Genomic DNA, 27,273 nt, shown 5'->3' with positions numbered 1-27,273 from the left:
TAGTGGAACAGGGTATCCTGGTGTTGGCGGCAGCAGTAGTCAGTGCGAACTGTTGAGGGGAAAATCAGCTACTCGGTGGTGGGGCAGTTTTTCATCAAGCATCCGGAGGATGTTAACCTGACCATATGCAAGATGTGTGGGCAGAAGTTGAAGCATGGCCAGGGTCCCAATGTTGGCACCACAGCCCTGCGTCAACATATGTCGCATCACCATAAAGAGGCCTGGGAGAACCGTGGCTCCGATGTGGTGGTCCAGCCTGCTGCATCACCCAGTGGCGCACCGCTCCCTGTTTCAGCCAGCCACCACCTCAGCCGAAGTAATCTGTCTGTCATACCCATCTTCTGTCGCTCCAGATGCTCCTGCTCCTACTTCGAGTCAGTCATTCCGCCAGCAATCCATTAGCAAAGCAATGTCCAAGAGACAACAGTCTGCGCCCATTAACCCCTTAAGTAACACAAAACCTACTTGGGGAATAAATCCCCTCAGGATTAACCCTGACTAAAGATCCCCCATAAAATATAACTTTTAATTATGCTCATTAAAATAATTTTAATACATAATTTTAATAGCACACTGTTCAAGCGACCTTTCTAGTTAGTACACCGAGTGTCCGAGCTGCAGCAGGGCACTGGAGTACACTAGATAGTAATCACAAAATAGTAGTCTGCATGACAGACATTTCATGATCCTATTGGAGAGGAATTAACTGGATACAGTGTTGATAATTTTAAACACCACTGCCATCTAGTGGCAATAAATGTGCAACACACCAAGTTGAAAATTATTTTAATGAGCATAATTAAAAGTTATATTTTATGGGGATCTTTAGTCAGGGTTAATCCTGAGGGGATTTATTCCCCAAGTAGGTTTTGTGTTACTTAAATTGGCCCAGAGACCCCTAGGGGATTTATCTTGTGGCACATTAACCCCTTAAGGACCCAGCCATTTTACACCTTAGGACCCTGCCATTTTTTGCACATCTGACCACTGTCACTTTAAACATTAATAACTCTGGGATGCTTTTAGTTATCATTCTGATTCCGAGATTGTCTTTTAGTGACATATTCTACTTTAACATAGTGGTAAAATTTTGTGGTAACTTGCATCCTTTCTTGGTGAAAAAATCCCAAAATTTTATGAAAAATTTGAACATTTTGCATTTTTCTAACTCTCTGCTTGTAAGGAAAATGGATATTCCAAAAAAATTTTTTTATTCACATATACAATATGTCCGCTTTATGTTTGCATCATAAAATTGACTTGTTTTTACTTTTGGAAGACACCAGAGGGCTTCAAAGTTCAGCAGCAATTTTCCAATTTTTCACACAATTTCCAAAATCACAATTTTTCAGGGACCAGTTCAGGTTTGAAGTGGGTTTGAAGGGTCTTCATATTAGAAATACCCCACAAACGACCCCATTATAAAAACTGCAACCCCCAAAGTATTCAAAATAACATTCAGTCATCGTTTTAACCCTTTAGGTGTTTCACAGGAATAGCAGCAAAATTCACAATCTTAATTTTTTGAACTCGCATGCTCTTGTAGACCTAATTTTTGAATTTTTACAAGGGTTAAAAGGAGAAATGTTATAGTTATATTTGTAGCCCAATTTCTCTCGAGTAAGCACATATCTCATATGTCTATGTAAAGTGTTCGGCGGGCGCAGTAGAGGGCTCAGAAGCGAAGGAGCGACAAGGGGATTTTGGAGAGTACGTTTTTCTGAAATGGTTTTTGGGGGGCATGTTGCATTTACAAAGCCCCTATGGTGCCAGAACAGCAAAAAAAAAACAAAAAAACACATGGCATACCATTTTGGAAACTAGACCCCTTGAGGAATGTAACAAGGAATAAAGTGAGCCTTAATACCCCACAGGTGTTTCACGACTTTTGCATATGTAAAAAAAATAAAAATAAAATGTCACTAAATGTGTGTTTCCCCCCAAATTTCACTTTTTTTCAAGGGTTAATAGCAGAAAATACCCCCCAACATTTGTAACCCCATCTCTTCTGAGTATGGAGGTACCCCATAAGTTGACATGAAGTGCTCTACGGGCAAACTACAATGCTCAGAAGAGAAGGAGTCATATTTGGCTTTTTAAGAGCAAATTTTGCTTTGGGGGCATGTCGCATTTAGGAAGCCCCTATGGTGACAGGACAGCAAAATAACCCCCACATGGCATACCATTTTGGAGACTAGACCCCTTGAGGATCGTAACAAGGGGTACAGTGAGCATTTAACCCCCACTGGTGTCTGTCAGATCTTTGGAACAGTGGGCTGTACAAAATTTTTTATTTGCACAGCACACTGTTCCAAAGATCTGTCAGATATCAGTGGGGTGTAAATTCTCACTGCACCCCTCATTACATTCCGTGAGGGGTGTAGTTTCCGAAATGGGGTCACATGTGTTTTTTTTTTTTTTTTGCGTTTGTCAAAACCGCTGTAACAATCAGCCACCCCTGTGCAAATCACCTCAAATGTACATGGTGCACTCTCCCTTCTGGGCCTTGTTGTGCGCCCCCAGAGCACATATGGGGTATCTCCGTAGTTGGGAGAAATTGCATTACAAATTTTTGGGGGCTTTTTTCCCTTTTACCTCTTGTCAAAATGAAAAGTATAGGGCAACACCAGCATGTTAGTGTAAAAAATTTTTTTTTTTTTACACTAACATGCTGGTGTAGACCCCAACTTCACCTTTTCATAAGGGGTGAAAGGAGAAAAAGCCCCCCAAAATTTGTTAGGCAATTTCTCCCGAGTACGGCGATGCCCCATATGTGGCCCTAAACTGTTGCCTTGAAATACAACAGGGCTCCGAAATCAGAGCGCCATGCGCATTTGAGGCCTGAATTAGGGATTTGCATAGGGGTGGACATAGAGGTATTCTATGCCAGTGATTCCCAAGCAGGGTTTCTCCAGCTGTTGCAAAACTCCCAGCATGCTTGGACAGTCAACGGCTGTCCGGCAATACTGGGAGTTGTTTTGCAACAGCTGGAGGCTCCATTTTGGAAACAGTGGCGTACCAGACGTTTTTCATTTTTATTGGAGAGAGGAGGGGGGCAGTGTAGGGGTATGTGTATATGTAGTGTTTTTTACTTTTTATTTTATTTTGTGTTGTTGTAGTGTAGTGTTTTTAGGGTACAGTCACACGGGCGGGGGATTACAGCGAGTTTCCCGCTGCGAGTTTCCCCCTCGGCGTTTGCCCTGGATGCCTGCTGAAGCACTTCAGCAGGCATCTGCTTCCGATCTGTGCCCGGGGCGCGGCAGAAACCGGAGAAACACCAAGACGTACTAGTACGTCCTGGGTCCTTAAAGCCCAGGGTGCCAGGTTGTTCTAGTACGTCCTGGGTCCTTAAGAGGTTAATCCAACGGCGCTGAAGGTGCTCCTGTCCAAGTTGCTGGTGCAGCAGTCCCTCCCTTTTCAAGTGGTGGACTCTGCACCTTTCAGAGAACTGATGGCTTGTGCCGAACCGAGGTGGAGAGTCCCAAGCAGTCATTTATTTTCAAAAAAAGGCAGTGCCGGCCCTGCACAATTTTGTGGAAGAGAAGCAGGGCAATTCCTTGAGCCCGTTGGAGTGTACCAAAGTACTGACGAGTGGAGCTTTAACTATTGTAAAGGACAATACATGTCCTTTACGGCCCACTGGGTGAATGTGGTTCCTGCACAGCCACAACAGCAACTTGGACAGGTCATGTCGCTTCCGCCTCCACGCTCTCAGGCCGTTAGTCCTGTGACAGTGTGCGACTCCGCCTCCTCATCCTCCACCGTGTCCTCAGCCTCCACTGCAAAGACAAGTCTCAGTGCCCATCGAGCATTCCATGTGTGCAGGGCACACTGTTCTTCACATGGGTTTGAGTCACACAGGGGAGGAACGGTTGAAAGTCATTCATCAAGAAATCGAATCTTGGCTTACTCCAAGAAAACTGGAAATGGGAACTATGGTGACCGACAACTTGAAGAACATCTTGTCTGGGCTGCGTCAAGGAAGCCTGAGCCATGCGGTCTGCATGGCACACATGTTCAATCTGGTTGTCAAGCAGTTCCTGAAGTGTTCCCCCCATCTGCAAGACATCCTAACAATGGAAATGAAACTTTGCACGCACTTCAGCCACTTGTACACCGCAAAGCACACCCTCCTTGAGCTGCAGCGTCAGAACGGCATCCCCCAACATTGTCTGATTTTCGAAGTTTCCACACGTTGGAATTCCATCCTCCATGTGTTGGACTGACTATACGAACAGAGAAAAGCCATCACCGATTTCTTGATGATACAAGCGGATAGGGGGACTCCCCTGTGTAACTTCAATGTCAACCAGTGGCAGCTCACGTGACACCTGTCGTTTGCTCAGGCCCTTTGAAGAAGCCACATTATTAGTCAGTCACCAGGATTACGGGATAAACAACGTCATTCCACTGCTTCATTTCCTACAAGACGTGTTGGAAACGATGGCTGGTCAGGGCACTGGAAAAGTGGCGCCTACATCTAACGGCCACATGAGCCCTGTGAGGGATGAACTGGAGGAGGAGGAGGAGTGGGACAGTGGAGCACAGGCAAGGTTTCGCAAAATGGGTGGTTTTTATAGTCATCTGACAGAAGAGGAGGAGCAGGAGCAGCCAGAGGAGCTACAGGGTGATGAGGAAGATGAGACGAAGGATCCAGACACACCGTGGCAATATGTGGTGGAGATGAAGGTAGGTAGTCCCTCCGAGTCATTTGCACATTTGCAGGTCTCGGCCCCCTCCCTCAGTATGCTGTCCACTCACATCTCCCCTAGCATTAGCAAAACTACAAATCCCAGCTTGTCCTCACTGACAGTAGCGGGACACAAGTTGACAGTGGGAGGATTTTTTTCTCCAGCTGTGAGCCCTGTGCTCACAGCTGTCAATCAAGGAAGTGGGTACATGACATAGGTGATGATGAATGGACACAGCAGGACTAGCATGTGTCCAAGCAGGCATGGGGGCAATTGTTTGACTGGCTTTCTCAGTATGAAATACTGAAAATTTTCTAATGAAAGCAATTGCAAAACCAATTGGTTTTACATGCTTTACAACATATGAACAGTTTTTGTATCTGACAGTGCCCATTTAAATAATTGTGGAAAGAGATACAGAGCCGGCACAGCACTATCTCTATGGAGACTTTTACATAAGCCAGGGTAATCACACGTTGTTCAGTGCAGCAAGTTATCACAGTCCCATGCAAATCACTAGCAGCGGTGCTCAATCCTCCATAGTCAAAGCAATGACAATCCAAATACGGATTTTTATTCACTGAAAAATTTTTCAGTGAATAAAAATCCTAATGAGCATTTAAGATTAGAGGGAGAAATTCCCTTTAGTATTGGTCCTTTAGGTTTCACTGTTCTCAATGAAAGTTCCCCTGCAGAACTAGAAGGTTTAGAATCTTTAATTGACCTGTTAAATGAAGATGAAGTAGAACCCCCTCTAATACCTTGTATGTTCCTGAATTCACTTGAGGCAACAAGTCATCTTTTTGCCCTCCAGTTGCCCCAGGGAGCAGCTTGGATATGTTTCAACAGAGGGTTTTGGAAGGTATAAAAGCTTTAACCCTTTAAGGACCCAGCCATTTTTCACTGTAGGACCCGGCCATTTTTTGAACATCTGACAACTGTCACTTTAAACATTAATAACTCTGGAATGCTTTTAGTTATAATTCTGATTCCGAGAATGTTTTTTCGTGACATATTCTACTTTAACATAGTGGTAAAATTTTATGGTAACTTGCATCATTTCTTGGTGAAAAATCCCCAAATTTGATGAAAAATTAGAAAATTTTGCATTTTTCTAACTTTGAAGCTGGATATTCCAAATAAAAAAAAAGTTGATTCACATATACAATATGTCTACTTTATGTTTGCATCATAAAATTGACGTGTTTTTACTTTTGGAAGACACCAGAGGGCTTCAAAGTTCAGCAGCAATTTTCCAATTTTTCACAAAATTTTCAAACTCACAATTTTTCAGGGACCAGTTCAGATTTGAAGTGGATTTGAAGGGTCTTCATATTAGAAATACCCCACAAATGACCCCATTATAAAAACTGCACCCCCCAAAGTATTCAAAATGACATTCAGTAAGTGTTTTAACCCTTTAGGTATTTCACAGGAATAGCAGCAAAGTGAAGGAGAAAATTCACAATCTTCATTTTTTACACTCGCATGTTCTTGTAGACCCAATTTTTGAATTTTTACAAGGGGTAAAAGGAGCAAATTTATACTTATGTTTGTAGCCCAATTTCTCTCGAGTAAGCACATACCTCATATGTCTATGTAAATTGTTCGGCGGGCGCAGTAGAGGGCTCAGAAGCGAAGGAGCGACAAGGGGATTTTGGAGAGTACGTTTTTCTGAAATAGTTTTTGGGGGGCATGTTGCCTTTAGGAAGCCCCTATGGTGCCAGAACAGCAAAAAAAAACACATGCCATACCATTTTGGAAACTAGACCCCTTGAGGAACGTAACAAGAAATAAAGTGAGCCTTAATACCCCACAGGTGTTTCACGACTTTTGCATATGTAAAAAAAAATAATAATTTTGCACTAAAATGTGTGTTTCCCCCCAAATTTCACTTTTTTGCAAGGGTTAATAGCAGAAAAGACCTCCCAAAATTTGTAACCCCATCTCTTCTGAGTATGGAGGTACCCCATAAGTATACCTGAAGTGCACTTCGGGTGAACTACAATGCTCAGAAGAGAAGGAGTCATATTTGGCTTTTTGAGAGCAAATTTTGCTCGGGGGGCAAGTCGCATTTAGGAAGCCCCTATGGTGCCAGAACAGCAATAAAACCCCACATGGCATACCATTTTGAAAACTAGACCCCTTGAGGAACGTAACAAGGAATAAAGTGAGCCTTACCCCACAGGGGTTTCACGACTTTTGCATATGTAAAAAAAAAATAAAAAATTCACTAAAATGTGCGCTTCCCCCCAAATTTCACATTTTTGCAAGGGTTAATAGCAGAAAAGACCCCCCAAAATTTGTAACTACATCTCTTCTGAGTATGGAAATACCCCATGTGTGGACGTCAAGTGCTCTGCTGGCGCACTACAATGCTCAGAAGAGAAGGAGCGCCATTGAGCTTTTGGGAAAAAAATTGTTTGGAATGGAAGTCAGGGGCCATGTGCGTTTACAAAGTCCCCTGTGGTGCCAGAACAGTGGACCCCCCCACATGTGACCCTATTTTGGAAACTTCACCCCTCACAGAATTTAATAAGGGGTGCAGTGAGTATTTACACCCCACTGGCGTTTGACAGATCTTTGGAACAGTGGACTGTGCAAATGAAAAATTAAATTTTTCATTTTCACGGACCACTTTTTCAAAAATCTGTCAGACACCTGTGGGGCGTAAATGCTCACTCTACCCCTTATTACATTCCGTGAGGGGTGTAGTTTCCAAAATGGGGTCACATGTGGGTATTTATATTTTTGCGTTTATGTCAGAACCGCTGTAAAATCATCCACCCCTGTGCAAATCACCAATTTAGGCCTCAAATGTCCATAGTGCGCTCTCACTCCTGAGCCTTGTTATGCGCCCACAGAGCATTTTATGCCCACATATGGGGTATTTCTGTACTCAGGAGAAATTGCGTTACAAATTTTGGGGGTCTTTTTTTCCTTTTAACGCTTGTGAAAATAAAAAGTATAGGGCAACACCAGCATGTTAGTATAATTTATTTTTTTTTTTTTACATTAACAAACTGGTGTAGCCCCAACTTTTCATTTTCCTAAGGGGTAAAAGGAGAAAAAGCAGCCCAATATTTGTAGTGCAATTTCTCCCGAGTTCGGAGATACCACATATGTGGCCCTAAACTGTTTCCTTGAAATACGACAGGGCTCCAAAGTGAGAGAGCGCCATGCGCATTTGAGGACTAAATTAGGGATCGCATAGGGGTGGACATAGGGGTATTCTACGCCAGTGATTCCCAAACAGGGTGCCTCCAGCTGTTGCTAAATTCCCAGCATGCCTGGACAGTCAGTGGCTGTCCGGAAATGCTGGGAGTTGTTGTTTTGCAACACCTGGAGGCTCCGTTTTGTAAACACTGCCATACAATACGGTTTTCATTTTTATTGGGGGGGACAGTGTAAGGGGTGTATATGTAGTGTTTTACTCTTTATTATCGCACTGGCGTGTTACGGTGAGTTTCACGCTAGGAGTTTGAGCTGCGGCGAAAAATTTGCCGCTGCCCAAACTTGAAGCAGGAAACTTACTGTAAGCCTGCCCGTGTGAATGTACCCTGTACGTTCACATGGGGGGGGGGGGCAAACCTCCAGCTGTTTCAAAACTACAACTCCCAGCATGTACTGACAGACCGTGCATGCTGGGAGTTGTACTTTTGCAACAGCTGGAGGCACACTGGTTGGAAAACCTTCAGTTAGGTTCTGTTACCTAACTCAGCATTTTCTAACCAGTGTGCCTCCAGCTGTTGTAAAACTACAACTCCGAGCATATACCGATCGCCGATGGGCATGCTGGGAGAAGTAGTTATGCAATAGCTGGAGGTACGCAACTACAACTCCCAGCATGCCGAGACAGCTGATTGCTGTTAGGACATGCTGGGATTTGCAGTTTTGCAACATCTGGAGGGCTACAGTCTTAGAGAACACTGCAAAGTGATCTCCAAACTGTGGTCCTCCAGCTGTTGCAAAACTACAATTCCCAGCATGCCCTGACAGCAAACAGTTGTTTGGGAATGCTAGGAGTTGTAGTTTTGCAAGATCTGGAGGGCTACAGTTTAGGGACCACTATATAGTGGTCTCAAACTGTAGCCCTCCAGCTGTTGCAAAACTACATATTCCAGCATGCCCAAACAGCTGTCTGGGCATGCTGGGAGTTGTAGTTTTGCAACATCTGGAGGGCTACAGTTAAAGACCACTGTATAATGGTCTCAAACTGTACCCTCCAGATGTTGCTAGGCAACTCACCGACTTCCGTCGGATCCAGCCGCACGTCATCGCCGCCCGCCGATCTCCGTCGCCCGCAGCCTCCGTCGCCCGCCCGGATCGGTAATTGGACCTTCGGCGCCGGTCCCCGTCGTTTCCCCGTCGAAAGTAAACCCCCCCCCGCCCCCGATCTGCTATTGGTGGTCGCGTCTAGACCACCAATAGCAGGGATAGGAGGGGTGGCACCCGTGCCACCTCACTCCTATCGCTACAGGGGGATCCTGGGTGTCTTAGACACCCGCGATCCCCCTTACATTCCGGGTCACCGGGTCACTATAGACCCGTAATGACCCGGAATCGCGCAAATAGCAAGTTTGAATTCACTTGCGATTTGTCGCGATCGCCGACATGGGGGGGTCTAATGACCCCCCTGGGCATTTGCACGGGATGCCTGCTGAATGATTTCAGCAGCCATCCCGCTCCGATCCCCGCCCGGCGCACGGCGGGGACCGGAACTGCCCATGACGTAACTGTACGTCATGGGTCCTTAAGACCCAGGGTGTCGGGACGTACCGTTACGTCATGGGTCCTGAACGGGTTAAAATACCCCTCGAACAATAGGAACATCACCCCACATGAAAAAATAGCATTAGCAAATCTGAAAAAAAGAGATGATATTATCATCAAAAAATCGGATAAGGGGGGAAATATCGTCCTTATGTCAAGAAGCTATTATATTGCAAAAGCTCATAGACAAATAAATGATCACAGGTTCTATATAAAAAAAAAATATCGAATCCCCTATTAAAAACAGCAGGAAAATTACAGTCTTTATTACGTTTATATTTAGAGAAAAATATTCTCTCTAAAAAAATGGCCGAAAAATTGATACCCAAGACCCCTAAACCAGCTCATTGGTACTTCCTCTTAAAAGTACACAAGACTTTAGAGTCCCCACCCGAACGCCCCATTGTGTCCGGTGTGGGGACTCTAACAGAGCCCATATCTAAATTTGTGGACTGGCTCCTCCATCCTCTGCTTGTTGAAATACCTTCATTGGTCAAAGACACTAATTCATTTTTATTGACCCTTGAAGGACTCTCATGGCCCACGGATTGCATTCTAGCATCCGTGGACATAGAGAGCCTTTATACTAGTATTCCACAGGCGGAGGCTGTCGAGGCAGTCTGAGAATGTCTCCACTTCTCAGGAAAAAGTACTACATACGTGAACTTCATTTGCGACTTCCTAGAATTCATCCTCACAAATAACTCCTTTAAATTTGGTGAAAAATGGTATACCCAAACCGGAGGATTGGCAATGGGGACTCCAGTGGCGTGTACACTGGCCAACCTATATGTCGCAATGTTTGAAAAGAGGTTTATTTTTTCTGGGAGCAATAAACACTTGAAGTCCATTGTATGTTATAGACATTTTGTAGACGATATTTTTATCGTGTGGTCGGACACAGAATCCGCTTTCATGGATTTCGTGTCCGATCTAAATACTTCTAACAACATAAGTCTTAGATTCACCAGTAAAATAGGAGGAAAAGAACTGGAGTTCCTAGATGTGTTGATCAGTCTAGAGAACAATACCCTGAGAACGAGGGGTTACCGCAAGCCCACTGCCTGCAATTCACTATTACATTTTAAATCTTACCATCCAGAACATGCAAAAAAAGATGTCCCTTATGGACAATTTCTTCGTCTAAGAAGGGTCAATAGCAATGATGAAGATTTTATGATGCAGGCACTGGAATTGCAGGGGCGACTCGTTACCAGGGGTTACCCCGAATCCATCCTTGATCAGGCTCTGGACAGAGCATTGAAACAAAAGAGAAGTGATCTATTAAAAGGAAGGAATTTTTACAAAAGGAAAAAGAATAATAAAGATACAGGTCCTGTTAACCCCACATTTGCCTTTTCTTTTCGCTTTAGTCCCATGGCTGAAAAAATTTAAAAGATAATCTATAACAACTGGTTCCTGATACAAAGTGATCCAAGCTTAGGGGATTTTACTAAAAATAAACCCCTTTTTTCTTTTAGAAAGTAAAAAAACGTAAAAAGATAAGCTAGTACAGAGTAAATTCGTAGTTAATAAAACTGATAAGAACTGGTTGGGTAGAACGTTACCTCCAGGTAATTACAGATGTAATTCCTGTAACTGGTGCTGCTTTCTCTGCCAGGACAAAGCTGTAATTTGTAAATTTGGAAATTTCAGACATACTATGTACTGCCGCACTAATTATGTTGTATACGCGATCGTATGCCCATGTAAAAGATTTTATATCAGGTGTACTATACGCTCCTTTAATATAAGGTTTAGGGAGCATGTCCAGTCCATAAAAACTGGACATGAAAGCCCAAGGTTGTTTGAACATGTAAGGTGTGACACATCTTGCTTAACTTTTCTTGGTATAGAAAGAGTTAAATATAGTGAAGGGGTGGAAAGACGCAGAGCCCTCTTGCAAAGGGAAGCAAAGCTAATACTAGAACTACATGCCCAAGGTAACCTGGGTCTTAATGATCGCTTAGATCTGAGTGCCTTTATTTAACCCTCTCTGTGCATACCCTGTCTAAAGTTTGTTACGTTCAGTGTACCTTTGTTTTTAAATATATGTGTTTTTTTTTAATACACTGTTTAGATAGGTTCCTCCCTCCTGACGTCATGCGGGGCGGGTTATTTACCTGTGCATGATGCGGGGGGAAGGTGAGTCTGAAGAAACGCCCTAGAGGCGTGAAACAATTGTCACGGCCTGTCCGTACCGCTATAGCGTCCCACGCTGCTGTATTTTACCGCACCTGAAATAAAGAAAGAAAACCCTGCTTTCACCGAAAATGGGAGTTCCTCCTTAAGTTTCTTCGTATTTGGATTCCCATTTAAATAATGTTAAAAATATCTATAACCACTTAAGGACCCAGGGCATACAGGTATGCCCTGACAATTAAGGACCCAGGGCGTACTTGTATGCCCGTGGGAATTCCGGTCCCCGCCACTCGCCGGGTGGGGACCGGGATGCCTGCTGATATCGTTCAACAGGCACCCCAAGCAAATCCTTTGGGGGGGTCCGGTGAACCCCCATGTCAGTGATTGCCGCAAATCGGCAGTCAATTCAGACCGGTGATTAGCGGCGTTCTGGGTCAATCGGGTCTCCAGTGCGCTCTCACGATCATCACCTGTCCTACTGGGCACCAACAGCTGAGGAGCGAGGGGGTGATTGGCGGTGAGGTATGGGGGGACTCTTACCCGGGGTCCGGTGTGGTGACAGTCCTGAGTGGTGGTGGTCCCCAGCAGTGGCGTGGTCCCCAGCGGTGACGGTCCCGGAGGTCTTTGGCAGGGCGATCTAACAGCTGGAGGTAAGCACTGTTTGCCTCCTGCTGTTGCCTAGCAACAACTTCCAGTATGCACAGCCAAAGGGCATGCTGAGAGTTGTAGTTGTGCAACAGCTGGGGCACAACTGCAACTCCCAGTATGCCCTTTGGCTGTCTGGGCATGCTGGGAGTTGTAATTATGTAGTTATGAAAAATTGCGCCTCCAGCTGTTGCATAACTTCATCTTCCAGCATGCAGAGACAGCCAAAGGGCATGCTGGAAGTTGTAGTATGTCTCCAGCTGTTGCATAACTACAAGTCCCAGCATGCCCTTCGGCTGTCACTGCATACTAAGAGTTGTAGTGTTTGCAACAGCTGAAGGCACACTGGTTGCGAAACACAGAGTTTGTTATCTAACTCAGTGTTTCGCAACCAGCGTGCCTCCAGCTGTTGCATGCTGGGAGTTGTAGTTTTGCAATAGCTGGAGGCACACTGGTTGCAAAACACTGAGTTGAGTAACAAACAGCCAAAGGGCATGCTGGGAGTTGTAGTTTTGCAACAGCTGGTGGTTTCCCCCCCCCCCCCCCCCCCCACCATGTGTGTGATTCATGTGTGATTTTACCCTAAAAACACTACACTACACTACACTAACACATAATGAAAAGTAAAAAACACTACATATACACATACCCCTACACAGTCCCCTCAGTAAATGTCTGTAACAGTTCCAGGCTCGGAAATAAGGTGCAATGAGTGTGTATATATGTCTTATCCTTATATCGCACTTTCGGCACAAATAAATATCCAAACAGGCAAGGTGTTGTACAAGGCGATATCTGCCCAATATCTCTTAGTGATAATATTGTCTGAAACAGCGATAAGTAGATTGTATTCAACTCACCCTCTGGAGGATCAATAGATCTGGTGCTTGCGCTGTGTATTTGTTGATGTTGGCAGCGCGATCGGCTGGATTAGCGATCCCCCTATACTCGCGATCTCAGTGTTGGTCAGCTGTAAATAACGTGAAGACTTTGCTAGCAGCACTGGGCTAGCGCTTGGATCACTCTAATGACAGAGGATGGTTCCACGTGATTGACAACAGCTCAGTAGAAGTGGATATTCATGGTAGCAAGAAAATATCAAGCTATAGGTGGTATTACTAGTATAGTGCTAGAAACTGGACGTGTTTCAGAACCAGTCATAGGTTCCATCTTCAGCAGTAGTTATACAGTGGGGGGTATTAGCCCTGGCTATATATAGAGGGAATAGCCCTCCCGCTAACTACTTATGCAAATGGTGGCAGAAGTAAAACATGGAATAGATCGAAATGTTACACAACAATGGTTATCAACAATGTGTGATCTTCAAATGTACTATATGAATGTAAAACCATTATTATAAACAGAGATGCAAATACAGAGGAAAATAAAATAAAAATATTTATGAATAAACAATGGGATCTGCATTACTAAAGTAATTGCAGGCATATATTGTCTGGGTCTCACTCTATATATTCTACATGTATATGTAAATATGCAAATAAAGGTCAAATAAAAAAAAATAATAAATAAAATAATAAAAATGAAAATAAAAATGATGTACGAAAATAGAAATGAAAATAAAAATAAACACCGAGAATAGACATGGAGGAAAATTTGGATGTATAATATCAGAAGAAACGTGGATGGATCCGAAGCAAGGGGCCATCAAGGTGCTGGTATATCAGCCAAACTAGGAATCCTTCCATTATGAAGCAGAATCTAAAAAGCCAAATAACTCAAAGTCTGCATTTAGCCTTTTTGGAGCTAATGACTCAAATTCGAAGATCTTCCTGGACTCTATTCTTGACATCTTATTTATATAATTGCCACCCGCCGTGAGTGCGGGTTACCATTTTTCTTTGTATTTGAATATAACTTAAATTAAACCTTGTCAATGGCGTATAAGTAAAAAAAAAAATACCCTTAAAAATGTATAACAAGCGATCAAAAAGTACCATCAAAATAAAAATCGTACTGAAAGACTAAAGATCACGGCACAAAAAGTGAGCCCCAACACATCACTGTATACAGAAAAATAGAAGTCATTTGGGTTGCAAGAGGACATTTTTAAACATGCTAATTTTTGTACATAAAAAATTTAATTTTTTAACCCCTTAAAGACCAGGCCCATTTTGGCTTTAAGTGACTGTCACTTTAAGCATTAATAACTCTGGGATGCTTTTACCTTTCATTCTGATTCCGAGATTATTTTTTCGTGATGTATTCTACTTTATGTTAGTGGTAAAATTTCATCGATACTTGCATCATTTCTTGGTGAAAAATTCCAAAATTAGATGAAAAAATTGAAAATTTTGCATTTTTCTAGCTTTGAAGCTCTCGGCTTGTAAGGAAAATAAACATTCCAAATAAATTATATTTTGATTCACAAATACAATATGTCTATTTTATGTTTGCATCAAAAAGTTGACATGTTTTTACTTTCGGAAGACATCAGAGGGCTTCAAAGTTCCGCATCAATTTTTCATTTTTTCACAACATTTTCAAAATCGGAATATTTCAAGAACCAGTTCAGGTTTGACGTGGATTTGAAGGGCCTTCATATCAGAAATGCCCCATAAATGACCCCATTATAAAAACTGCACCCCCCAAAGTATTCAAAATGACATTCAGTAAGTGTGTTTACCCTTTAGGTGTTTCACAGGAATAGCAGCAAAGTGAAGGAGAAAATTCAAAATCTTCATTTTTTACATTCGCTTGTTCTTGTAGACCCAGTTTTTGAATTTTTACAAGGGGTAAAAGGAGAAAAATACTCTCAAAATTTGTAACCCAATTTCTCTTGAGTAAGGAAATACCTCATATGTGTATGTCAAGTTTTCAGCGGGTGCAGTAGAGGGCTCAGAAGGGAAGGAGCGACAATGGGATTTTGGAGAGTGAATTTTTCTGAAATGGTTTTTGGGGGGCATGTTGCATTTAGGAAGCCGCTATGATGCCAGAACAGCAGAATACCCCCCACATGGCATACCATTTTGGAAACTACATCCATCAAGGCACGTAACAAGGGGTCCAGTGAGCCTTAACACCCCACAGGTGTTTGACGACTTTTCATTAAAGTCGGATGTGTAAATGAAGAAATTTTTTTCTGCTAAAGTGCAGTTTTTTCCCCAAATTTACCATTTTTACAAAGTGTAATGGGAGAAAATGCCCCCAAAATCTGTAACCCCATCTCTTCTGAGTATGGAAATACCCCATGTTACGACCTAAAATGCTCTGCGGGTGAACTGCAATGCTCAGAAGAGAAGGAGTCACATTTGACTTTTGGAAAGCAAATTTTTCTATAATGGTTTTTGGGGGGCATGTCGAATTTAGGAAGCCCCTACGGTGCCAGAACAGCAAAAAAAAAAATATCCACATGGCATACTATTTTGGAAACTGCACCCCTCAAGGAACATAACAAGGGGTACAGGGAGCCTTAATACCTCACAGGTGTTTGATAACTTTTTGTTAAAGTTGGATGTGTAAATGAAAAAAAAAAAAATCACAAAAATCCTGTTTTTTCCCCCCAATATTTACCATTTTTACAAGGGGTAATAGGCGTAAATTACCCCCCAAATTTGTAACCCCATTTCTTCTGAGTTTGGAAATATCCCATGCGTGGGCGTCAAGTGAAGGAGCGCCATTGAGATTTTGGAAAGAGCATTTGTTTGGAATGGAAGTCAGTGGCCATGTGCGTTTACAAAGCCCCCCGTTGTGCCAAAACAGTGCACCACCCCCATGTGATCCCATTTTGGGGTGCAGTGAGTATTTACACCCCACTGACATTTGACAGATCTTTGGAACAGCGGGCAGTGCAAATGAAAAATTAAATTTTTCATTTTCACGGACCACTGTTCCAAAAATCTGTCAGACCCCTGTGGGGCATAAATGCTCATTATACCCCTTATTAAATTATGTGTGTGGGGGGGTCCATTGTTCTATCACGATGGGGGCTTTGTAAACACACATGGCCTTCAATTCCGGACAAATTTTCTCTTCAAAAGCCCAATGGCGCTCCCTCTCTTCTGAGCATTGTAGTTCACCCGCAGAGCACTTTACATCCACATATGGGGTTTGTTCTTACTCAAAAGAAATGGGGTAACAAATTTTGGGGGGCTTTTTTCATATTTTCCCTTGTGAAAATGAAAAATCTAGGGAAACACCAGCATTTTAGTGAAAACATTTTTTTTTTCATTTTACCATCCAACTTTAACGAAAATTCGTCAAACACCTGTGGCGTTCACTGTACCCCTTGTTACATTCCGTGAGGGTTGTAGTTTTCAAAATGGGGTCACATGTGGGTATTTATTTTTTTGCGTTTATGTCAGAACCGCTGTAAAATCAGCCACCCCTGTGCAAATCACCAATTTAGGCCTCAAATGTACACGGTGCTCTCACACCTGATCATTTTTGTGTGTCCGCAGAGCATTTTACGCCCACATATGGGGTATTTCCGTACTTAGGAGAAATTGCATTACAAATTTTGGGGGTCTTTTTTTCCTTTTACCGCTTGTGAATATAAAAAGTATGGGGCAACACCAGCATGTTAGTGAAAAAAAATTTTTTTTACACTAACAGGCTGGTGTAGACCCCAACTTTTCCTTTTCATTAGGGGTAAAAGGAGAAATTGCCCCCCAATATTGGTAGTGCAATTTCTCCTGAGTACGGAAATACCCCATATGTGGCCCTAAACTGATTCCTTGAAATGCGAAAGGGCTCCGAAGTGAGAGAGCGCCATGCGCATGTGAGGAATAAATCAGGGATTGCATAGGGGTGGACATAGGGGTATTCTATGCCAGTGATTCCCAAACAGGGTGCATCCAGCTGTTGCTAAACTCCTAGCATGCCTGGACAGTCAGTGGCTGTCTGGAAATGCTGGGAGTTGTTGTTTTGCTACAGCTGGAGGCTCCGTTTTGGAAACACTGCCGTACAATACGTTTTTCATTCTTATTGGGGGGTTTATATGTAGTGTTTTTCCCTTTATTTTGTGTTAGTGTAGTGCAGTTTTTTTAGGGTAAATTCGCACTGGCGGGTTACGGTGATTTTCCCGCTAGGAGTTTGTGCTGCGGCGAAAAATTTGCAGCAGCTCAAACTTGAAGCAGGAAACTCACTGTAAACACGCCCGTGTGAATGTACCCTGTACATTCACATGGGGGGGCAAACCTCCAGCTGTTTCAAAACTACAACTCCCAGCATGTACTGACAGACCGTGCAAACAGCTGTATGGGCATGCTGGGAGTTGCAGTTTTGCAACATCTGGAGGGTTACAGTTTAGAGACTGTATAGTGTTCTCAGACTGTAGCCCTCCAGATGTTGCTAGGGAAACTCAACGGCTTCCATAGGATCCAGGGAGCCGCATTGCCGTCCTCTTCTTCCGCCGATCGCCGCCACTGCCACATCCGATGGGTAAGTGGACCTTCGGCGTCGGTCCTCCTCGGTCAGCAGAGTCCGCTGAGCTGTCAGCTGAGTATCAAAACCACCCATTTCGCTACACATTGCCTGTGCTCCACTGTCCCCCTCCCCCTTCTCCTCCTCCTCTTCCAGTTCAGCCCCAACAGGGCTCATGTGGCCGTGAGATGTAGGCGCTACATCTCCAGTGCCCTGACCAGCCATTGTTTCCACCTTCTGTTGTAGGAACTGAAGCAGTGGAATGACGTCGTTCATCCCATAATCCTGGCGACTGACAAATAATGTGGCTTCCTCAAAGGGCCTGAGCAAACAGCAGGTGTCAAGTATGAGCTGCCACTGGTTGACATTGAAGTTACACAGGGGAGTACCCCTATCCGCTTGGATTATCAAGTAATCTTTGATGGCCTTTCTCTGTTCGTATAGTTGGTCCAACATATGGAGGGTGGAATTCCAACAGGTGGAAACGTCACATATCAGACTATGTTGGGGGATGCCGTTCTGACGCTGCAGCTCAAGAAGGGTGTGCTATGCGGTGTACGAGTGGCTGAAGTGCATGCAATGTTTCCTGGCCATTTTTAGGATGTCTTGCAAATGGGTGGAACACTTTAGGAACCGCTTGACAACCAGACTGAACACGTGTGTCATGCAGGGCGCATGGTTCATGCTTCCTCAGAGCACAGACAAGATGTTCTTCCCGTTGTCGGTTACAATGGTTCCCATTTTCAGTTGTCGCAGAGAAAGCCATGATTTGATTTCTTAAAGGGGTAGTCCAGTGGTGAAAAACTTATCCCCTATCCTAAGGATAGGGGATAAGTTTGAGATCGCGGGGGGTCCGACCGCTGGGGCCCCCTGCGATCTCTCTGTACGGGGCCCCGGCTCTCCGCCGAGATAGCGGGTGTCGACCCCCGCACGAAGCGGCGGCTGACACGCCCCCTCAATACATCTTTATGGCAGAGCCGGAGATTGCCGAAGGCAGCGCTTCAGCTCTGCCATAGAGTTGTATTGAGGGGGCGTGTCGGCCGCCGCCTCGTGCGGAGGTCGACACGCCCCCTTCCCGCCGGCTGTCGGGGCTCCATACAGGAGATCTCGGGGGGCCCCAACGGTCGGACCCCCCGCGATCTGCAACTTATCCCCTATCCTTAGGATAGGGGATAAGTTGCTCACCACTGAATCACCACTGGACTACTCCTTTAAGGAATCACTTTGAGCAGTTCCTCCCATGTGACTCCTTTCACCAAGTCAAATGACATGAAAAACAGCGTGACACCACCATGCCCTGCACACTTGGTATGCTGGAGGGGCACTGTGACTTGTCTACACAATGGAGGGTGAGGACATGGTGGAGGATGAGGAGGCAAAATCGTACATTGTTGCACAACCAACGGCGTGAGAGCATAGAGCGGCGTGACCTGTCCAAGTTGCTGGTGTGGCTGTGCAGAGACCCCATTCACCCAGTGGGCCGGAAAGGACATTTATTGTCCTTGACCGTAGTTACAGCTCCAGACGTCGGCGCTGCTGTGCACTTTAGTACACACTGACCGGCTCCAGGACTGGCCCACCTTCTGTTCTAAATATTTGTTCTGGGCTGGTACTGCCTTTTTCGAAAATAAATTACGGCTTTGGACTCTCAACCTCGGCTTGGCAAAATCCATCAGTTCTCTGAAAGGTGCAGCGTCCACCACTTGAAAAGGGAGGGACTGCAGCACCATCAACTTGGACAGGAGCAAAGTCAGCTTCTGCGCCGTTGGATGAGTGGGCGCATACGGCTGTCTCTTGGAAATTGCTTTGTGATGGATTGCTGCCGGAAGGACTGACAAGAAGTAGGAGGAGCAGGAATATCTGGACCAACAGAAGAAGGGAATGACAGACAGCTGCCTTTGGCTGAGGTGGTGGAGCCTTGGCTGGCTGAAACAGGGAGCTGCGTGCCACTGAGTGATGCAGCGGTTGCTGCGTTAGGCTGGACAACCACATCGTAGCCACAGTTCTCCCAGGCCGCTTTATGGTGAAGCTGCATATGTTGACGCAGGACTGTGGTGCCAACATTGAGACCCTGGCCACGTTTCACCTTTTGCCAATATAGCTTACATGTGGCCATGTTAACATCCTCCGGATGCTTGACAAAATGCTGCCACACTGCCGAGTAGCTGATTTTCCCACCACCAGTCTGCACTGACTGACTGCTACTGTCGACGACTCCGGGAACCCCTGCTCAACTACCTCCCGAACAGTTAGGCTGCCGTGAAGCCGGTGGTCTACCCCAGGCACTTTTGGCTGCAGATTTCCCACTGCTGCCACCCTGCTGACTACCAACCATGCTACCACCTGCCTGGCTCAGCTGCTGCCTCATGGGCAACCTGCCACCCTCTTCTCCTGATGATGATGAAGCCCCTTCTGCACCCAGCTCCCAAGTACGATTGGCTTCATCATCATCGCGTTGTGTCTGCACTTCAAACTCAAAAAACACCCCAAGAGGGGAATGAGGGGTCCTGAGACACAATGACTACAAACCCCAGGGCCGAAGCCCAGGAGTCACTAACTCCCCTCTTAAATAATCCCCTAAAATATAACTTTTATTGGTATAATAAAATATTCCCACTCAATTGGTTAAAAATAAGTGTCAGAGTGTTGCTTGAACAATGAAAAGTAACCAGTGGGGAACCCCCTGTCTGATAACAAAACCGTTTTAGTGGCGCTGCAGCCTGCCACAATGGCAACACTGTGACGTGCAACTTAAAATATAAGCACAGCCACCCCCTGCACTTCTGTTGTGTCTGCACTTCACTGATGTTATCCTAAAGTTCCTCAATGGTGTCTGTTTAAGGAGTCTGAATGCTCGCAACACCACCCCCCACACCCCTCTCCTAATCACTACTTGCCCACCTAGCAGAGGAAGTGGCGGATGTTTCCTCCACATCTTGATTGGGCAGTAGCTGCTGACTGTCCTCAAGTTCATTGTCCTTACATACAATAGTAACATAGTAACATAGTTCATAAGGTTGAAAAAAGACCAGAGTCCATCAAGTTCAACCTATACCCCTAATAAGTCCTTACTGAGTTGAGTTGATCCAGAGGAAGGCAAAAAAAAAAAACCTCATATTAGAGGTAAAAATTCCTTCCTGACTCCAAATATGGCAGTCAGAATAAATCCCTGGATCAACGTTCTGTTCAATACTTCTCTTGGTAAGGGAACAGCATAGAACAGAGGCATTTGGAGAACAGGGATTGCTCTCGGGCTATGCCAACTGAGGGTTGAATCTGAGGAACCTGCCATCTGCCACTCCTCTGTGCCAGACCTGGCACTTCTCTTCCTGACATACTTATAGAATAGTGGTATGCATCCATATTTTACTTTTTATAGAGCTATATGCCGCTATATGGCTTCAACAGAAACTTTTGGAACACTCAATATGTGTGTATACAGTGCTCCCTCAACATACGATAGTAATCAGTTCCAAATGAACCATCGTTAGTTGAAACCATCGTATGTTGAGGGATCCGTGCAATGTAAAGTATAGGATGTTATACTCACCTGTCCCCGCCGCTCCGGACCGTCACCGCTGCCCTGGATGTCGCCCTCCATCGCTGTCACCGCGTCCCCGTGGTGTCCCTGATGCTCCGAACGTCTCTGCTTCCCCGGGATCGTTTCTCTCATGTCACCGCCTTCACGCCACTCTTATTGGATGACGGGACGGCGTGCGCGGCGACGTGATGACGACGATGGAGAGTGCAGGCGAAGCAGGGGAAATCGAAAAGGAGCTACGGAGCCCCGAGGACAGGTAGGAGACCATCATTGGAGCACACGGGGCACCGTAAACGGCTATTCGGCGGCAACTGAAGCAGTCTGCACTGCCGGATAGCCGTTTATGCGATGGGCCCGAAATACAAAAGCATCGTATGTTGATGCTGCCTTCAATATGCGATGGCCTATGTTACCCCTCTGTTACCCCTCTGTTACCCATGTACACTCCTCTACACCCCTCTGTCACCCATGTACACCCATCTGTCACCCATGTACACTTTTCTACACCCCTGTCATCCATGTACACTCCTCCACACCCCTCTGTCACCCATGTACACTGCTCTACACCCCTCTGTTACCCCTGTACACTCCTCTACACCCCTTTGTCACCCATGTACAGTCCTCTACACCCATCAGGCACCCATGTACACTCTGCCCCTCAATTCAAGTCTATGGGAGGGGGCGTGTGTCACGATTCGGCAGGCTGGATGTGGATCATCTGTGTCAGCGAGGGATTGGCGTGGACCGTGTCGGTGGACCGGTTCTAAGTTGCTACTGGTTTTCACCAGAGCCTGCCGCAAAGCGGGATGGTCTTGCTGCGGCGGTAGCAACCAGGTCGTATCCTTTTTTTTTTTAGTTATACGCCCCAGTACGGTTGCACCAGAAATAAGCATAACAATCTAGTTCATAAGTCTTTTAGTGCTTTTACACTTACTGCCCCCTATTAGAACTGCGGAGTGTGTAGATTTTTCACTCTTTTTACATTAATACACCCCAGTACGGTTGAAACAGAAAAAACTCTCTATCTCTCTTAACTGTCCCTGCCTGCACTATGGTTGCTTGCAGTCTGTGAATGGGGATTGCTCCCAGTTCTGAACTCAGTTGGCAGACTCTGACTGGAACAACTTCTGAAGTGTGACCACACAGTGTCGCTCAGAATGAATACGGGCTTGAGGTGAATGGTTTCGCTGCTGTAAAAATCTGTTTTGTCAGAGCGCACACACAGTCTCTGCTCTCTCAGCAAAATGCACGTCTTCGGCAATGGCTGCTGAATATATAGGGCACTGACACAGGGCTGGCTGGCTGCTGATAGGCTGCATGCCGCTATGGGATTCAGGTCGATCCTGCCTACTCCCCTTCCCGACTTCCCAGAGTTCCTTGCCCCATGTCCTTACAAGTGTAGCCCCCATTTTAGCCCCCCTGGCCTGCACAAAATGTAGTGAATGAAGTGATTCATTACCACGAAGCGCAAGGAAATTTGGATTGAATTCGACTTCATCAGCTTCGATTCACCCATTTCTACTGATTATATACTCAGGAGCAGGTGTCAGCATAAAAGTTAGAATAGAGTAAAAATTATCTATATATATAAAACTCAACGTGTGTGTATGTGTATGTATGTATGTATGTATGTGTGTATGTAAGTATGTATGTTCCATAAAAACGTCCAAATGGCTAAAGATATTAACATGAAACTTGGCACACATGTTACTTATATGTCAAGGACAAACATAGGATAGGTAATTTAACCCTTACTCACCCCCATTTGCCAGGGGCGGGGTTTATGTTTAAAGTCCCATTCAACTCTATGGAAAATATATGTTACTGCATAACTTCCAAACGGCTGGAGATATTTCAATAATACTTGGTCACATGTAACTTATATGTCCACTTAAAATATAGGATAGTTAATTTAACCCTTAACCACCCCCATTTGTGAGGGTCAGGGTTTTTGTTTAAAGTCCCATGAAAATCAATGGGAAATGTATGTTCTCACATAACTTCTGTACGGCTGGAGATATTTCAATACCTGGTGCATATATTACGGGTCGGGATAGGAGGCCGAGTTAGGAGGTCGGGATATGAGGACGGGATTTGAGGACGGGATAGAAGGTCGAGATATGAGGATGGGCTAGGAGGGCGAGATAGGAGGATGGGATAGGAGGACGGGATAGGAGGTCGGAATAGGAGGACGGGATAGGAGGTCGAGATAGGAGGACGGGATAGGAGGTCGGGATAGGAGGACGGGATAAGAGGTCAAGATAGGAGGATGGGATAGGAGGTCAGGATAGGAGGTCGGGATAGGAGGTTAGGATAGGAGGACAGGTTAGGAGGACGGGATAGGAGGATGGGATAGGAGGTGGAGATAGGAGGTGGAGATAGGAGGTCGGGATAGGAGGTCGGTATAGGAGGTTGGGATAGGAGGGTGGGATAGGAGGACGGGATAGGAGGATGGGATTTGAGGACGGGATAGAAGGTCGAGATATGAGAATGGGATAGGAGGTCAAGATAGGAGGACGGGATAGGAGGTCGGAATAGGAGGATGGGATAGGAGGTCGAGATAGGAGGACGGGATAGGAGGTCGGGATAGGAGGTCGAGATATGAGGACGGCATATGAGGACGGAATGTGAGGATGGCATATAAGGTCGAGATATGATGACAGGATAGGAGGTCGGGATGTGAGGACAGGATATGGGGTTGGGATATCACAACAATATATGAGGACGGGATATAAAGTCAAAAACTTCCTCCTTTGTTTATCTTCCTACCCAACAAGGATTAGGAAGGAAAAACCGGGCAACGCCGGGTATTCAGCTAATATATATATATATATATATATATATATATATATATATATATATATATATAATGGATATAGGCAGCACACCAAAATGGGTGAAAAAAAGTAAGTGCTTTTATTCCAAGGAAAATTGACAACGTTTCAGCGATCTCTCACCGCCATTTTCAAGTGGTGAGAGATCGCTGAAACGTTGTCAATTTTCCTTGGAATAAAAGCACTTACTTTTTTTCACCCATTTTGGTGTGCTGCCTATATCCATTTATATCTAAAGAGGACCGGAGCACCGAGGTTCAAGGGCTTGCACCCAATCACCTGGATACGAGGAGGTGCTGCTTTGTATGATAATTGTTATATATATATATATATATATATATATATATATATATCATTTAAAGAGGAGGGGACCCTGATACCAAGATACTTAAAGGGGTTATCCGGGAAGAAACTTTTTTTTATCAACTAGCCCCAGAAAGTTAAACAGATTTTTATATTAAAATGTAATGTGGTATTAGCGTATCGGCGCACAGAAACAATAAAAAGGTATATTCAAACTTGCTCTGGATGTATTGATTAGCCGTATCCTCGATATGAGGGGCCGGTGAATACTGAGACTGTGTTACTGATAATTATTCTTGTCAGATATACCAAAAATTGATTATACCAAAATGTCCATGGATTTAATTACACCTAAAACAGAGTATTGAGCACTGAATGATGACAAGAAGATTTGAATAAATACTAAGTTATTTGCAACTGACTTGCGATCACAGTCTTTGTGCATGCATCCCGTTACAAATGTTTCAATATTGTCTCTGATGGAATCCCGGAGGAAGGATAGCGAACTATCCGAAATGCATTGGATCTGACCCGGCTTCTGTGCCCTACAACAATAGTGACGTCACTAAGTAGCGCCCAGGCAATACCGCAAACGATCTGTTGTTCAGCGCACCACACCGGTGAGACGCTGCCCGGCCGGAGCGATCCTCCCAGTGTGTGTAATCGCTGTAAAAAAAACATATTGAAGGGAGCTCTCTGCGGCTCCTCGGAACCATAGCGGACATCGATTCCAGTCATCAACCACCATGGACATCTATTACAGTCTACATCACTATCATAGTAAATACTTGGATCGCAAGTTGGAAATAACCCCCGGGCCACAGTCCTAACACGAGCGCTGTATGTTTACAGGTACTGGTTCATTTACTATCTGCTTCTATGAAACACTTGGCCCCTGTCACTTTTGTGTCAGAGATTGTAATTATTGTATTTACATCAGAGACATTATTGAAACATTTGTAACGGGATGCATGCACAAAGACTGTGATATATCTGACAAGAATAATTATCAGTAACACAGTCTCAGTATTCACCGGCCCCTCATATCGAGGATACGGCTAATCAATACATCCAGAGCAAGTTTGAATATACCTTTTTATTGTTTATGTGCACCGATACGCTAATACCACATTAAGTTTTAATCCATTATCCATGTGAGGAGTGGTCAGGACCCTCTCAGCGTTAACTTGGCAGCCGGTAACATACCCTTTCAGCGCTAGTGATATTTATACATCTGTTTTTTATTTAGATTTGTATATTACTTCTATTAAAAAATCTTAATCCTTTCAGAACTTATGAGCTTCTGAAGTTAAGGTTGTTCTTTTCTGTCTAAGTCCTCTCTGATGACACCTGTCTCGGGAAACGCCCAGTTTAGAAGCAAATCCCCATAGCAAATCTCTTCTAAACTGGGCGTTTCCCGAGACAGGTGTCATCAGAGAGCACTTAGACAGAAAAGAACAACCTTAACTTCAGAAGCTCATAAGTACTAAAAGGATTAAGATTTTTTAATAGAAGTAATTTAGAAATCTAAATTGTGAAAATTATTGAGGCTCAAGGTCTGTAGATAAAGTACACACTTGTTTATTGATAAATAATGGGATATCAAACTGACACTCTGGGATCACAGGGCCCTTGGGTATCCTCAGAGTCAGAGATATTAAATTAGTATAAAATCAATAAAATGAATAAAATGTATAAGACCACTATAAAATAAATGATATATCATCAATAGCAGCTTCTTCAGATTGGCAAACTATCAATCAATGTGCCATAAAGCTGTTGTTCAATGTCCATTACAATGCAGTTGTGATTGCAGTCATAGGAAAGTCACAGTTATTTTACACTTGTTATCTGTCTTTTGAAATGAAACAATTCTGTAACAATTAGGTATCCACACTTTAGAGGTCGCAGAGGTAACAATGTTCCTCAATGTAGCGATTACAAACAGTCTCAGAATACTGTAATTGTTCAGTCCACTACCGCTGGTTAAGGTAATCAGTGCCGGCAATTGCTTTAAACTATGCGCATAGTATAATAATGGAAATCTTTCACCGGTCAAGATGCTGGGATATCGATCTTATAGTTACCACTCTGTGCTTGTAGCGATGTATAACAGCCGTCTGTGCCCGCTCTCCGGCCGGAGAGCGCACCGTTGGAGTCTCGGCCGACTCCTAATTCTGCGGAGCTTGCTGATGGTGGACTTACAGTCTTACAGTTTTCCTGAACCTCCACCATTGAAAAAGGGGACGCAGTTCCCCGAAACACGTCTGGTGTTAAGACAACCCTGCACAACATCTGAGACAATCGTTACCGCATTGCCGGTCCTCACCTACTCTCTCACCTGCTCCCCGTGCCGTCGGGGTAGAGAGGATACCTCCAGCGTTGCCATACGCTGCCATGACCGCTAAGCTTCACAGCGCTGCCACATGCTGCTTCCCAGCCATCATCTCCAACCCCCAGCACCGGGGTGCTACATTTCTCCCATGCCGCCGGGACAGAGGGACGTGTAGCAGGATCGCAAGCACAGCTGCACTCACCTGACTGCACACTGTAGCCGGTAAGAGGCACTAAGTGCCTGAACTGTATAGCGATTGCCCTCTTGCATTCAGTCCCCGTGCCGTCGGGGTAGAGGGGGCATCGCCTGTATCTCTGCACCTAAAAACGTTTATAGTGGGAACCAATCTGGGAGGCTCCAGAGCTACCGAAAATTTGCCTTATTGGATTATCAACTTTTTTGCTATGTACTTTCATCTGGATTAATCCTGGCTCTTATAATATGACTTTACAGTATAACTAAACAGATACTGTTTGCACTATCGCATTGCCCCACTTTCATTGTTTCATTGTCCAATACCACTGTGTATATTTTATATTTTTAGCATTTTCTACGATTGTAACCATTTTATCTAGTGACCAGTCTGCGACAAGGGCCCTGCCGCAGACCTCACATCATTTTTCCAAA

At 44.6% G+C, this 27,273-nt stretch overlaps 1 protein-coding gene across 5 annotated transcripts in view; it reads left to right on the top strand.

The window, feature by feature from the left end:
* Window positions 1–27,273, top strand: part of LOC130282596 (pulmonary surfactant-associated protein A-like) — a 493,810-nt gene that overhangs the window by 279,928 nt on the left and 186,609 nt on the right. The gene's annotated exons all lie outside the window — the stretch shown is intronic.

The sequence above is a fragment of the Hyla sarda genome, chromosome 7 (assembly GCF_029499605.1).
Source record: "Hyla sarda isolate aHylSar1 chromosome 7, aHylSar1.hap1, whole genome shotgun sequence".
Taxonomy (NCBI): domain Eukaryota; kingdom Metazoa; phylum Chordata; class Amphibia; order Anura; family Hylidae; genus Hyla; species Hyla sarda.
The sequence above is the reverse complement of the archived record's forward strand: the minus strand, read 5'-3'. Positions and strand labels throughout refer to the sequence as shown.